Source organism: Sus scrofa, chromosome 6, assembly GCF_054392235.1.
Source record: "Sus scrofa isolate SSC_HxYL_T2T_F1_AM1 chromosome 6, Sscrofa_HxYL_maternal_Yorkshire_Landrace_v2.0, whole genome shotgun sequence".
Classification (NCBI taxonomy): Eukaryota; Metazoa; Chordata; class Mammalia; order Artiodactyla; family Suidae; genus Sus; species Sus scrofa.
The window spans coordinates 120,046,304-120,060,125 of NC_139388.1; the positions used below are offsets into that span (position 1 = coordinate 120,046,304).

The 13,822-nt window shown below is 46.2% G+C and overlaps 1 protein-coding gene across 1 annotated transcript in view; it reads right to left on the minus strand.

Moving 5' to 3' along the window:
• Positions 1-13,822, minus strand: part of B4GALT6 (beta-1,4-galactosyltransferase 6) — a 67,785-nt gene that overhangs the window by 24,663 nt on the left and 29,300 nt on the right. The gene's annotated exons all lie outside the window — the stretch shown is intronic.

A 13,822-nucleotide genomic window follows, 5' to 3' on the forward strand; every position in this document is an offset into this window, starting at 1 on the left:
AGGACAGCTTCTTAAAGCTGGAGGGGAAGGCTGGATGCTGGGCCCGCTGTGTTGGGCCAGGACTGGGTGCTGAGCTTGGGGAGCCAGTCTAACCCGTGAGGAGGCAGCTCTATCAGGGCCAGCATGGCACCAGAAGGCAAACACTGTGAGGCAAGGGCAGCATGAAAGTGGGGCCCTGAGCAAGCCACTGGCTCCCCCCAGCCCCCCAGAGGAGGTGGAAAACTACTACAAGCTTCTAAGACCCCTGCCCCATGGTTTGGGAATTACTGAGCACAGTGGCCTATTCACATGCCAAGGCTATGCTCCCCGGGCCTGGAGCCTTCCTAACTACATGTGCTAATGCTGCCCTGGTGAAGGTGGACCCGACCCCTGGACAGTTGACTGGGACATCCTAGAGTGGGAGGTGACAGCATATAAGTCAGGAAAGAGGCAACCTCTGTGCTAGGCATCCCCTGTTACTGTCCATCATACCAAAACATCCAACGATGACCAGGGTGAATGGAGAAATGGACACGCCTAACTACATCTTGACAGAAATGCCAAGTTTTTTAGAAAAATCCATCCAGAGGGAGAGGGAGAAGGGCAATTATTAGCTCCTGGGAGTCTTGGGAACTGATTCTGAGCTTTGTTTACGGAGGAAGAGACCTCACCAAGCCTCCCAGCCCACAGGGGCAGAAGACGCTCAGCTGCCCTCACAAGATGACCACTGGGCTCTGAGTACCAGCAGCTCCAGAGACCAGGGTTCATGACGACTGAATCTCGGAACAGTGGAACACAAGCTGGAAGCCTTTGCTCAGGCGCCATGGGCTCCTCAGAAGACTGTGGTCCCATCCTAATGGCAGATGTTGTCGCCTCGCAGAATGCTGCAGCCTTGGCAGCAGGATCTGTCACCTGACACTACACTCTGACCGCTGAGAGAGGTCGCCACCCAGACCCCTGACCCAGTGACCTGGCCATTCTCTGAGCTTGTCCTGCTCCTGGGCGACAATCACCTGTTCACTTCTCTAATTATCCACGGGATGCTCTCATTGACACTGGAACCCAAATTTCAGCGCTGTCCCGAAAGCCCTGCAAACATAAATGAGGGGACCCTGAAAAGGACAAGGCATAACTGGCAGGATGGCAGGTGTCACTACTGGAGCAATCTTTCTTGAAATCTTTTGTTGGTGGCCCCTCACCCCTACCCTTTCCTGGTATAGGTATGGATGCCGTAATCACCTACCTGGAGGAATCTGACCCACACCTGGTCCCAAGAAGCACACTCCCCTGCTGTCTTAGGTCTCAGCAGTCCTGGGGGAGCCCTGACTTCTTTTCGCTTCCTGATCATGTAGCTGGTGCCCACTGGGTCTAGGGCCATGGGGACATCATGCTCGTGGCTCTCTACACCGCACTTTCTCCTCCCCCTACCCTCAATGCCTCTGCCTCCCTGCGCGCCCAGAGTCCTGTCTGTCGCACCATTGCACTTCAGTTCCCCTGGGACCACCTTCACATCATAGAACAGGCCCCCAAAACTGTCTCTCCTTCTGCCTCCTCACATCAAAAGCATGCAGTATTGGGAGTTCCCATTGTGGTTCAGCAGGTTATGAACCTGACTAGTATCCATGAAGATGCAGGTTCGATCCCTGGCCTCACTCAGTGAGGTTAAGAATCTGACGTTGACATGAGCTGTGGCGTAGGTCACAGACATGGCTCGAATCTGGTGTTGCCATGGCTGTGATGCAGGCTGGCACCTGCAGCTCCGAGTCGACCCCTGGCCTGGAAACGTCTACAGGCTGTGGGTGTGGCCCTGAAAAGACAAAAAAAAAAAAAAAAAAAAAAAATGCAGCATTCATCCCCAATGTACTGGGAGTAAGCCTGCTACTACCCTCAAGGGGACAGAAGTGCCTTAAGACACCTCCATGGCAGGCAGGGAACAACCCACCATCCAGCAAACCCCAACCTGCAAGCCGAACCCCACCTTAGACCAAAGCCCTGCCCCAGTGCAGCATCAGCAGATACTTCAGCACAGACAGCTTGGATGACAGTTTGGCTCTAGATTACTCTAGATTATGGCCCAGGAAGTAAGTGTATGTGCTGTAAAGGGTACCACCTGCTATGTGCATATGAATAATTCTGGACAAACTCAGACAAACTTACAAAAGATGGCCTAACAGGTACTAGAACTGCATAATCTCACTCAAGTTTTTAATCAAATGCCTACCTTAACCTTACCCAACGACTTTGATTTATTTTCTTGGCTGGACCCCCAACCCATGGGGGGGACAGTTACAGACAGGATTTCACATTGCCATTTGTCTATTGCCATTGCTGATGGCATTTTTGCTTTGCTCAAATGTTTCACGTGCTGGGTGACCAAAACCCTGCCAGTGGCTTTTAGTATCTCTACCGTCCAGAGAATGCTTATGACTTTCCCTAAAGACTGATGCTGTGGCATCACGGGATCAATGGTGATGAGAAAAACAATTTCTGTTTTTCTGAGCTGCTTCCTATTCATTTCACAGTGTGATAACCCCTGTGCTCAGAGTCTGGACATTTAGATAAGGGCTTGAGTTAAGGATTCCCGCCATAAATTTCGACTTTGCTTTTCTAGAGGCACCTTTTAAAAAAACCACTTAGAGCCAACACTAAGAAGAGTTAGTGACCTCTGTCTCAACCACGTTACAAGCAACAGGAGTTTGACACCCTGCTCTCTATCTCCTGGGATAGAAGACTGACTGCTCTTCCCACCAGCTCTTTGTGCCCCCCACACACTCAGTTTCTGGGATCTGTAAGTAATAAATCCTATGACTCTACTTCCTTTGTGTGGGTGTAGTGAAACTGCCACCTTAACCAAAATAACCCTGTGGGTTCCACTTCCCCAAAGTGGGAGTTTTGATGCTGAGGGAGCTACCTGCTGTCATGTGGGTGGCCTGTGCCCCTTCAATCAATAGGTCATGGTCTGCATATTCTTAATACCCTGGCTCCAGCTACTCAACACATGGCATTAGAAAGAGCACCTATTTCTGTGCACAAGGAGGGAAGGAAAAGAGCATATTATAGAGAGTGGCCAGGAAGAGGCCCGGAGCAGATGAGCAAGTGGTGACATGGTTTCCAAACTATGCTCAGAGGAAAGAACCCCTCGAGGGGAGCCTGTGGTCAGGGGAGGGAGGACTTGAGCTGCTCCCCACTGCACCCACTAAGGCTACTCCCACCTCCTTTACATACTGGGTGTCCCTTCCAGGTTTCACTCAAGAAAGCACTCCAGTGCTCTAAAGTCAGGAGAGGAGACCTCTGGCTCTACTCGTAAAGAACAGGCCATCAGTCAGGCCAGCCCCCTTCACTTCGCTTGCTGAGATTTCAAGGACAGCTGAAAAGGAAGGACCCACTGAGCTCAAGAGGGCTTCCCATCTTCACTCCGTGCTGGGTCTGAGGCTGGCCAGCGCTGCACATGCTCTTTGCCCAGTTAGAAATGAAAAAGCCAAAAAATCTACTTATTGGCTGAAATCTATTTACCCAGCGGTGTCGCCCATCAGCCTACAGATGTAAACACTGTGAACAGTGGTTTTCACTATTTGGAAGGTGGGACGGGGGTCAGAAGGAAAAGAGCAGGAGAACTGGGCACCTAAGAGAGGAGCGACTGCCACTTAGTGGGAGGAAAAGTGGAGGAAGGCAGTCAGTGATGAGCTGCCTCTCAGTCTGGCCAGCAAAGCCTGCTCTCAATCACTTGTTTTGTGTGTGAGGGAGTAACCTGGTTGCACCTCTGGTTACATGGCACATGCGCTCTAACTTCATCCCACTGAATCGGCAGGACATGCAACTGTGCCTCCCGCTTTGGGAAGCAGGACCTGAACGGCCTGGGATCCGTCAGGTATGCACAGGCCTAAATCATAGGTTCATGTTGTGGGGATTACAACATATCACATGAAGTGGTTTAGGATATTATTAAAATATAATTCTTTTCTTTTCTTTTTTCTTTTTTTTTTTTTTTTTGCTTTTTAGAGCCCCACCTGCAGCATAGGGAAGTTCCCAGGCTAAGGGTTGAATTGGAGCTACAGCTTCCGGCCACAGCCACAGGGGATCCGAAACACGTCTGCAAACTTCACCATAGCTCATGGCAATGCTGGATCCCCAAAACACTGACTGAGGCCAGGGATTGAAAACGCATCCTCGTGGATTCTAGTCAGATTCATTTCCGCTGAGCCTTGACGGGAACTCCTAAAATATAATTCTTAAAATAACAAATATTTGGAGTTCCCACCATGATACAACAGGATCAGTGGATTCTCAGCAGTGCCAGGACCCAGGTTCGATCCCTGGCCCAGCACAGTGAATTAAAGAATCCAGCATTGCCACAACTGCAGCTCAGATTGGATCCCTGGCCCTGAAACTGCATATGCCTTGAAGTGGCAAAAAAGAAAAAAAACAAAAACAAAATGAATATTCAATACATATGAATTATCTACATTTACATTTTTCTTACATTTCAGGTAGAACTTAAGGTATATTATCTCTAGCCAAAGAGTTGTTTTCTCTACAAATCAACACGTTTCAGTGAGTACTTTACTCAGTTTGGGGCCTACCTGTATTTTCTGGCATCTAAAGCCTAAGTCTGGACACTCTGGCTCCCGTCACTGTTTACTCTTAGGGTTCCCGAAGTACATAGCCCAAAGATCTGATGCACAGTGTCAGAGAAAGCCCTGAATTTCCTCTAGAACTATCCCTTCAGTTGAATTCTTTTCCCAAGTCACGATTTTTACAATAAGGTGGCACATCCCCTCCCAACCCTGCAGGCTGCTACCAAGGGCAGCCCAGAGGCTGAAAAGTTACCACGAGTGAGTCATCCTGCCCCCAGCTGCCACACAGCCATCTTTGAAGCCAACACTAAAAGCTGCCCATTCCCAGGGCGTTCCTTTAGCTTCTCAATTTCTAGAATCATATAACGTCTACTTACACAAACGATTTCTTACTCAATTATTCCTGAAGTGGCCAAATATGACTATTCTAAGCAGAATAGTTTTTAGTCCCGCTTCCCCAGTGCCAAGGCACTGCCTGGATACAGGATGGGTGAATGAATGAATGAATGAATGGACAGGTGAATGGATGGATGCATGGATAGATAGATGGAGGAATGAATGGATGGATGAATGAATGAATGGAAAGATGAATGAATGAGCAGATGAATACGTGCACAGAGGAATGGCAGAGCTGGCCATGTATCTCGACTCCCCTCTCTGCTTCGTTCCTCCTTGCATTTTCATTCCTTGGCTCCACCAGGTGCTAAAATATGCCTTTAAGACTTACTTTGTCTTAAATATGTACAAAATATGGCCCACATATAGGTGGCCCAAAATAGCAGCCTCCTGGACAGCCCAAGTTCTCATTGCTTACTCTTGACCATAACACACACTTCTAACTCCAATTTCCTCCCTCACATTGCTTTCTCCTGCTTTCCTCTGAAGGACCATCTGTCATCTCCAGTTAACCTTCTCTGCTCCCTGTTCCCAGCTGTGCCTTGTAATCGTTGCTCAGTGAATCTCTGGTCTACTCCTGGAGGCCTCACGTCCTTCATCATATCCTTGCAAACTGTTTTCTAGTCCCTGACTACTGGCAACTCCTTTCATGTCATAATTCACCACCACTCTTATTTCCTCAATTCGGAGATACATCACTCATGTTCTGCCTTCTGACATATGGACATACCCTACAATGTGTGTGCAGTTAATGTACTGCTTCTTTCTTGTTCCCAAAAAGCCATTATGAAATTAATGATGTGTATTGTCAAGAAAACAAGGGTATATCACATACTCCTCTGGCCTTTCCAAGTGGTTTTCGGGAACCATCCAATTGCCAAGAAGTTTCCATATGCTGTACCTCAATGTTCTTTCTCGAATACCATCCCCACTCCTCATCTTAAGTAAAATACTATTCTCCCTTTCAAATTCGTCAAGTGCTTACTTTCTGAGGTCCATGGTCTTGGGGCCAGGCACATAAGAAGGTATTCTGCAGACTCATACCTATATCTCACCAAAAAAAATCACTCCTTCCTTCTTACATAAATTTACCTCCTTTGAAATTTCTGACTTTTAGCCAAACCACCTTCTAATAATATGGAGCAACACTCACCAACAGGTGCCCTGCTCTCCCTGGTCATCCTTCTAACACCCAGCTCTGTATTCATACCCTGAGCATCACTGTCACCTAGAAATGACTGGCGGTGGCAGAGTTCAAAGCCAGTCAGTTCTGACTTCAAGTTCTCTCTGCTGTAGCCCCATTTTTCTGTCTCTCTGGTCTCCTAATAAGTCCACTGGCTAATTTTGGAGGAGTGGCTAAGAATCACCAGGCCCACCTGTTGAGAATGGACGTCACTGACCCATTCTCAAAACTCCCGTGTTAGTGGATGCACAGGGGTCATGTTTGTGGGCATCCAGCTTCACCTGAACACATCTCAGGGGCTTGAAACTGCCCACTGTTGAGTCCTGCCTCCCAGAGAAAGAAGCTAGAACCCACTCTCTCAACCTCTCCAGCAGATAGAAGCAGTCACGTGACCAGGGGCATCAGCAGGAGACTCTGAAGCAGAAGTAAACACCATGAACACACAGGCACTTTGCCAAACTATTTTTCAATAAAAGTGGTGGCAGAAGCTTCTGGCTTTAGGGCCCCAGTGTGGCACCTCCAGTCCCCAGACATGAGCAGGGCTGGTCACAGCTGCAGTCTCTGTCCAATGGTCTGGGCTTTGTTCTGGGTGCTTGGCCTCTGAACCTAACTTTGCACCTACCCAGGTTTTTTGGAGGCCACTTGATACCTTTTCATAAATCTCCTCTTAAACCAAATCAAGGTGTATTCTGTGGTTTATAACCAAGAAACCTGATTTTCCTTTTGGGTCTGAGTTTTGGCCTAGAGGCCTGCATTTTAAACCAGTGTCCCTGCTGCATGGCACCTCTGGATCACACAGAGAGAAGCACAGCTCCACGAGTTTCACCCAATCCCAGCACCTTGCAATGGACTGAATGTTTGTCCCCCCCCCCCCCCAAGTTAATATGCTGATATCCTAACCCTCAAATGTGATGGGATGAGGAGGTGGCACCTTTGGGAAGTGATTACATCATGAGGATGAAGCCCTCATAAATGGAATTAGTGTCCTTATAAAAGAGATCTCAGAGAGATCCTCCATCCCTTCCACCATGTGGGGACACAGCAAGAAGATGGCCATCTATGAACAAGGAAGCAGGCCCTCACCTGACACCAAATCTGGCAGCACCATGACGGTGGAGGTCCAGCCACCAGAACCACGAGAAATAAACACCTGCTACTGAAGCCACCCAGTCTGTGGTATTTCGCTTTAGCAGCTGAAACAGACTAAGACACACCTACACACCCACAAACTCTGTTATATTTCCCTCCCTTCCTGGCTACACATGATCAACAGTTTCCCATCCTCTAACTCTTCCCCCAATAAACACCCTGATGAAAATCACACAGGCACATCGATTAATTCCATTATTTAGGTGACAACAGATAATGTATTGCCTTCAGCACTGTAAGCTTTCCACAGAAACATATTATCTGTACATTTTGACCCCCCCCCGGGGGGGTGAGGAGTAGGGAGGAGGGCTCTCTTGCAAACCAGTTAGTCAGCACCTTTTAATTTATGATTAATTGGGAGTTCCGATTGTGGTGCAGCAGAAACGAATCTGACTAGGAACCATGAGGTTGCGGGTTTGATCCCTGGCCTCGCTCAGTGGGTTAAGGATCCGGTGTTGCTGTGAGCTGTGGTTGTAGGTCACAGATGTGGCTTGGATCTGGCATTGCTGTGGCTCTGGCGTAGGCTGGAGGCAACAGCTCTGATTAGACCCCTAGCCTGGGAACCTCCATATGCCGCAGATGTGGCCCTAAAAGGACAAAAAAAAAAAAATTTATGATTAATTGATTCCACTTCACATCCCCTATAACAGCTTTTTAAATATTTACTGCTCCCCTTCAAGCTTCTTGGTCCTTCTTGGCCGCCCCCTCCCCTCCTCAGACGTACACAGCCTCCTCCTTTATGAGGAACATGGAAGCAACAGGCCTGAACCCTCTTTCTCCCCATCATCTCCAAATGCACCGCAGCCCCCCCCCCCACTCAGGGGAGGAGGTGCCCCTCCTACATTCCAAACTCGTTCCTGACCTGAGCACATTCTGTCTCCTGTCACTTTCTCAAGAACCTGGGGCCCCTGGATACTTCCTTCACTTCCCATCTCATCGGCCCATTGTCTTTGTTTTAAACCAGGTAGTTTTTAGACATTTTGCATCTCTTCTCAGGATGTTTGCATATTTGCCTTTCACCCTGCCACTCCACTGAAACTGCGCTGCCTGTGGTCCCATGACTTCTCTAGGTGCCGATTCAATGGCCTTTCACAGCATGTGATGCAACAGCACCTTTTCCTCGATGGCCTCCTCCACCTCCCTGGCTGCTTTCCATTCTCTGTGGACCACCCCTCACCCCTTGGGTGCTCATGGTCTCCAGGGGCCACTCGCAGCCTTCCTCCAGGCTCACTTCCTCTCATCTCTAGCTCAGATCCCTCTGCTGAAATTCAGGCCCCAAATTAACTCTCCGAGCTTTAAACACAAGAGGCCCAGCACTGAACTCATTCACTTCCCCTTTTCCCAAAGGGGACTGGTTTCAGTTAATGGCCACCTAACCAGAAACCTGGAAATCAACCCCAATCCCTCAGCTGGTCACTGCATCCGGCCAAGAGCATCCCTCTACTCTCGGGTGCCTCCTGCACTCTCCAGCCCCACAGCCTAGGTATGTGCCCCTGTCACTCCTGGGCCCCCTGCAGGAAGCTCCTCACAGCCCTTTCAGATCCAGCCGTTCCCCCTTTTCGTCCTTCTCAACTTCTCATCAGAATCATCTTTCTAAGCACCCTCCTAGCCACATCACGAAAAGCAGATGAATGGTACATTCCCTAAAGCAGGGCTTTCTGTTTGTTTTTGTTTTACCCTTTTTTTTTTGTCCTGAGATCCTTGGAAAACTGTGCACCCTTAGCTTAGAGAGACGCACACCAGGCTGTAAAGCAATACTCTGTACAAACATGCTTGGGGGCTCCACTCCCTGCTGACACCCACGCATGGATGACCAGGGATTCGTGGCACCCAGAGACGGGTAAGTCCCCTCGCCTCCCTGTCCAGCCTCACTTCCCACACATCCCACTATCCACCCATCTGGTCACAATGGACCACTCTCCATTCCTAGAATACAGAGCCTCCTGCACTCGGATGCTGTCCCCTTCAGCTATCTATTCAGGTGTCTTGCAAGACCCACTTCCCATGTCCCCTGTCTCCTTTCGTCACATGACAACCCTTCTCTGCCTGCGTTACCTGCTCTAGCTGGCAGCACACAGTGCCCCCCCAGCCCCCTGTGCAAACACCCCCCCCCAGCCCCGTACACAACAGAGGGCCAACACAGCCCTATTCACACCTGCTCCTTTATGCTAAACTGGCTCCATCACTCTTTTTACAATAAATGTAGGCATGACGGTTTGTCACATTAAGCATTATTTGAGATTCTCTGAAATTTATTTGCTTCTTTTCCCTCTTGGCTGATTTTCATTTAAACTATTTAAACTTATTTCAAAAAGTCCTTGTAGCTTTTGTTATACTCCTAAGGCTAGCACTTATAGAAGCCATCAGGGTTAAAGCACAAAGGAGACTATTCCAAAAATGCTAAGGACAAAAGAAGTAAAAGTCACTGCAAAAGCATTTTATTTGAATCATTAAAAGATAGGAAATCTACAGGTAAGTCTATCTTCATTTTAAGGCAAAGTGTACAGCTGACACTCTCCATCTCTACTTCACCCAGAAAAACCAAAACATCCAAGCTGAGCACTTAGTTATTTTTCAGCTGTAGAGAAAGTGAATTGTTAGCACGGAGAATCTCATATAAATTTAATACAGCTGAATGTGGATTTGCCCTCTGGAGAATCTATAAATACTAATAGTAACAAAGAAGTATTCACTCATATAACATTTAAAACAGGGTAATTGATTGAATGTGAAATATTGCTGAAATCTATGAAATCAACTGTATGTGAATTCCAACTGGAAAAGCTCAAACTTCATCTTTATGGTAATCCAGTGCCAGCAAAAATCAAAAAGAAGTGACAGCTGGATAATCAAACACCAATTTTAAACCTTAATTTCACTTTTGGGGATTATAGGAAAATTCATCGTCATTCGTACTTGGTTTGCATCTAAGTAGATCATCTTCTTACCCAGACTCTCCTTAACTATTATTGGGGGAGGCACCGCAGTCAATTACTTTGTGTGATGTTATAATAAAAATTTTATACTTAGGCATTATGCTGTTCTCTATCATCAATGGGAAATAATGCTGTTAATTAAAAACAAATTAAGGATGAATAGCAAAAAAAAGCCTTAACTCCACACGTTTCTCCTATGTTTCTCACTCCCTTGATCATTGTAAAACCTGGCTCCATCATTCAAAGAAATGGGGAAAAAGAAAGGGAATACCATGTTAACATCCATTAAGCTTCAGGCCTTTTGCTTTTTTTTTTTTTTTTTTTAAATCCTCCTGACACTATGAAGTTGGCATATAATCCTGGGTTTTGCTTTTTGCTTTTGCTTTGCAAGATGTCTCTAGTTTATTTACATTTGCTAACAAGAAGCTTAGCTCCTCGGACAAGTAACATATACACCCCAGAGGCTAAAGCAATTAAGGCCAGGTTTTACAGGGAGGTAAACTGAGGCTTTACTTTGCAGCAGTCACGTGGCTAGTGGGGGGCTCGCCAGGGTGACTCATGCAAGGCCCTTTTGGCAGAAGCCTCATTATGTTGGCTGTACCCATGGCCCCTTCCCAAGGAGTTGTCTGTACATGGTCACATTTTCTACTCAACTGCTGGCCACAGCTAACTGGACAAGGGATGGGTACTGGACCCAAAGCCTGCAGAGGCTTTCATGAAAAGGAGGCTGGCCAAACCTGTGTGACCCTCTCTTGCAGAAGAATGTGAGGCTCTGGCAGAAGCAGAGAGAAGGAGCAGGGGCATCAAGACATTTGGCAAAAGGCAGTGAGGAGCAGCCGTGACAATCTTTCAAGCACAGGAGCATTTACAAAGTACAGGACTTGGGGAGAGGAAGGCCTGGCAGGCAGATACTTTGCAACAGGGTTCAATTAGTACCCACCAAGCAATAATTAAGAAAATGGCAACTGAACCAAGAACAGAAAGATTTCCCCCAACTATAAACCCCTGAATATGCAAATTACGAAAATAAAATTATTGTAATCAATATTTCAACAGAACATTACCCAGTGGTTTCAGTATTGCACAGACGAAAACACTCATTTTTAGAAAACCAAGGCTGCAGTAACAAAGTAATAACACAGAGTTCCCTTCCTGGCTCAGCAGTTAATGAACCTGACCAGGATCCATGAGGATGCAGGTTCAATCCCTGGCCTTGTTCAGTGGGTTAAGGATGCACGCTGCTGTGAGCTGGGGTGTAGGTTGCAGCTTGGACCCCAAGTGGCTGTGGTGCAGGCCAGCAGCTGTAGCTCTGAGTCGATCCCTACCTTGGGAACCTCCATCTGTTGCAGTTCTGGCCCTAAAAAGCAAAAAAAAAAAAAAAAAAAAAAAACAAAAAAAAAAAACCACACATGAAAAACCACAAAATAATGACAAATACATAGATAGCCACAAAAACCAGAGCGTCATCCTCTATGACGGATGATGGGACAGCCAGGGGATAACAATATGACGATATGAGAATTGACCGACAATTTCTTTTAAACATTCAGGCCCCATACCCAATAAGTAAAATCAGAAATTTAGGGGTTGGGTCCAAGAATTAGAAAAGCTCACCAAGCTGTGGTGCAGCCAGAATAGGTTCTAGATCTGTGGGTCTGTGGCCCAAGGATCACCAGCATCAACAAGACCTGGGACCTTGTTAGAAACGAAAATTCTCAGATCCCACTCCAGATCTACTGAAGCTAAAACTCAAAGGGTGGGGCACAGCAATGTGTGTTTTATAAGACTATCTAGTGATTTTGATGTACCCTGAACTTTGAGAATCATGGCCTTGGCTGATAATGAAAGGTGAACCTGACTTTCTACTGTAGATATGTAATCTCTATAAATAATATACTGAAAAAAGTCCTACAAAATATGACAAAGGCTAACTTCCTCAATGAAGAAAAGTTATATAAAGACATAAAAAACACACTTAGATACTGAGGACATTAAAACATATAAATAAATAAGCAAATCTAAAAATGTCCATTTAAAATTTTAATTCTATAAAAATCAAGGTACTAACTTACATGCATAAAGGATGCTTAAAATCTGGGGAGGGAGGTTACACACAACAAAAAATTTCAAAATAGAAAAAAAAATGCAAAATAGGAGTTCCCACTGTGGCTCAGCTGATTAAGGACATGACGTTGTCTCTGTGAGGAGGTGGGTTTGAACCCTGGCCTTGGACAGTGGGTTAAGGATCCAGCATTGCCGCAAGCTGTGGTGTAGGTCACAGATGTGGCTCAGATCTGGTGCTGCTATGGCTGTGGTGTAGGCCTGCAGCTGCTGCTTTGATTCAACCCCTAGCCCGGGAACTTCCATATGCTACAGATGTGGCTGTAAAAATAAAAAATTGCAGAATAACAGTCATATGGTTTCTGAGTGATTATAGTGGGTTTTTTTTAAATGATAATACATCATCTTCATAATTTTGAATACATGTTTAAAACAGTATCTTGATCCCTACCTCATATGACAAAGTTTTAAAAAAAAATTTAAAACAAAATTATAAAATTATTAGGAGGAAATAAAAGAGTATTTGTGTGGCTTTGCAGTAGTAAGGAAAGCTTAAGACCTCCAAAAAGCAAAAATCTTAAATAATGTGTTTATACATCTAAAAACATGATTTTAAGCTTCTATAAAAGACTCCATAAACAAAATGGAAAGACAAACCAATTACAACACATACAGCAGACAATAGGTCACTGCCAGGATTTCTAGAAAGAACTCCCACTGATGTACACAAAAATCTAACTAACCAATAAGGAACCAATAAAGTAGCGACTGAGTGAGGCACAGAAGGGAAAATTCAAAACCACTCACAACCACAGAAAAGGTCACTCAAACCCATTCATAACAAAGAAAGTAAAAACAGAAAGGAGATGGCTTTTTTTTTTTTTTTTTCCTCTTTCTTGGGCCGCTCCCACAGCATATGGAGGTTCCCAGGCTAGGGGTCGAATCAGAGCTGTAGCCACCGGCCTACGCCAGAGCCACAGCAACACGGTATCCGAACCGTGTCTGCAACCTACACCACAGCTCACAGCAACGCTGGATCGTTAACCCACTGAGCAAGGGCAGGGACCGAACCCGCAACCTCATGGTTCCTAGTCGGATTCGTTAACCACTGCGCCACGACAGGAACTCCGGAGATGGCTTTTTTATCATAATGGCAAAAAGTGTTTTATCTATACGAATAGCAAAAGTTTTAAAGCCCATTAATATCAAAAGTGGTACATTCACATGAGCTTTTTGCTCCTGGGGATATAAACTGGTCTAGCTGCTGTGGACTGCAACCAAGCCCGCCTCCCCTGTAATTCCACTTCTAGGCGTGAACCCTCAAGCACATATGCACAGGGAAACCTGCAAAACATCATTCCTTAACAGCACTGCTTTGTGATAGCAAAAACGTGGAAACAACCTAAATGTCCACCAGCAGAGAAAAAAGTAAATGAAAGGTGATACATTTATTCAAAGACATATCATACAATAATCAAGGCAAAGAAACAGATCTCTATGTATGGATCAACAGGGACCATTCTCAAAAAATAAGCCAGCCAGCT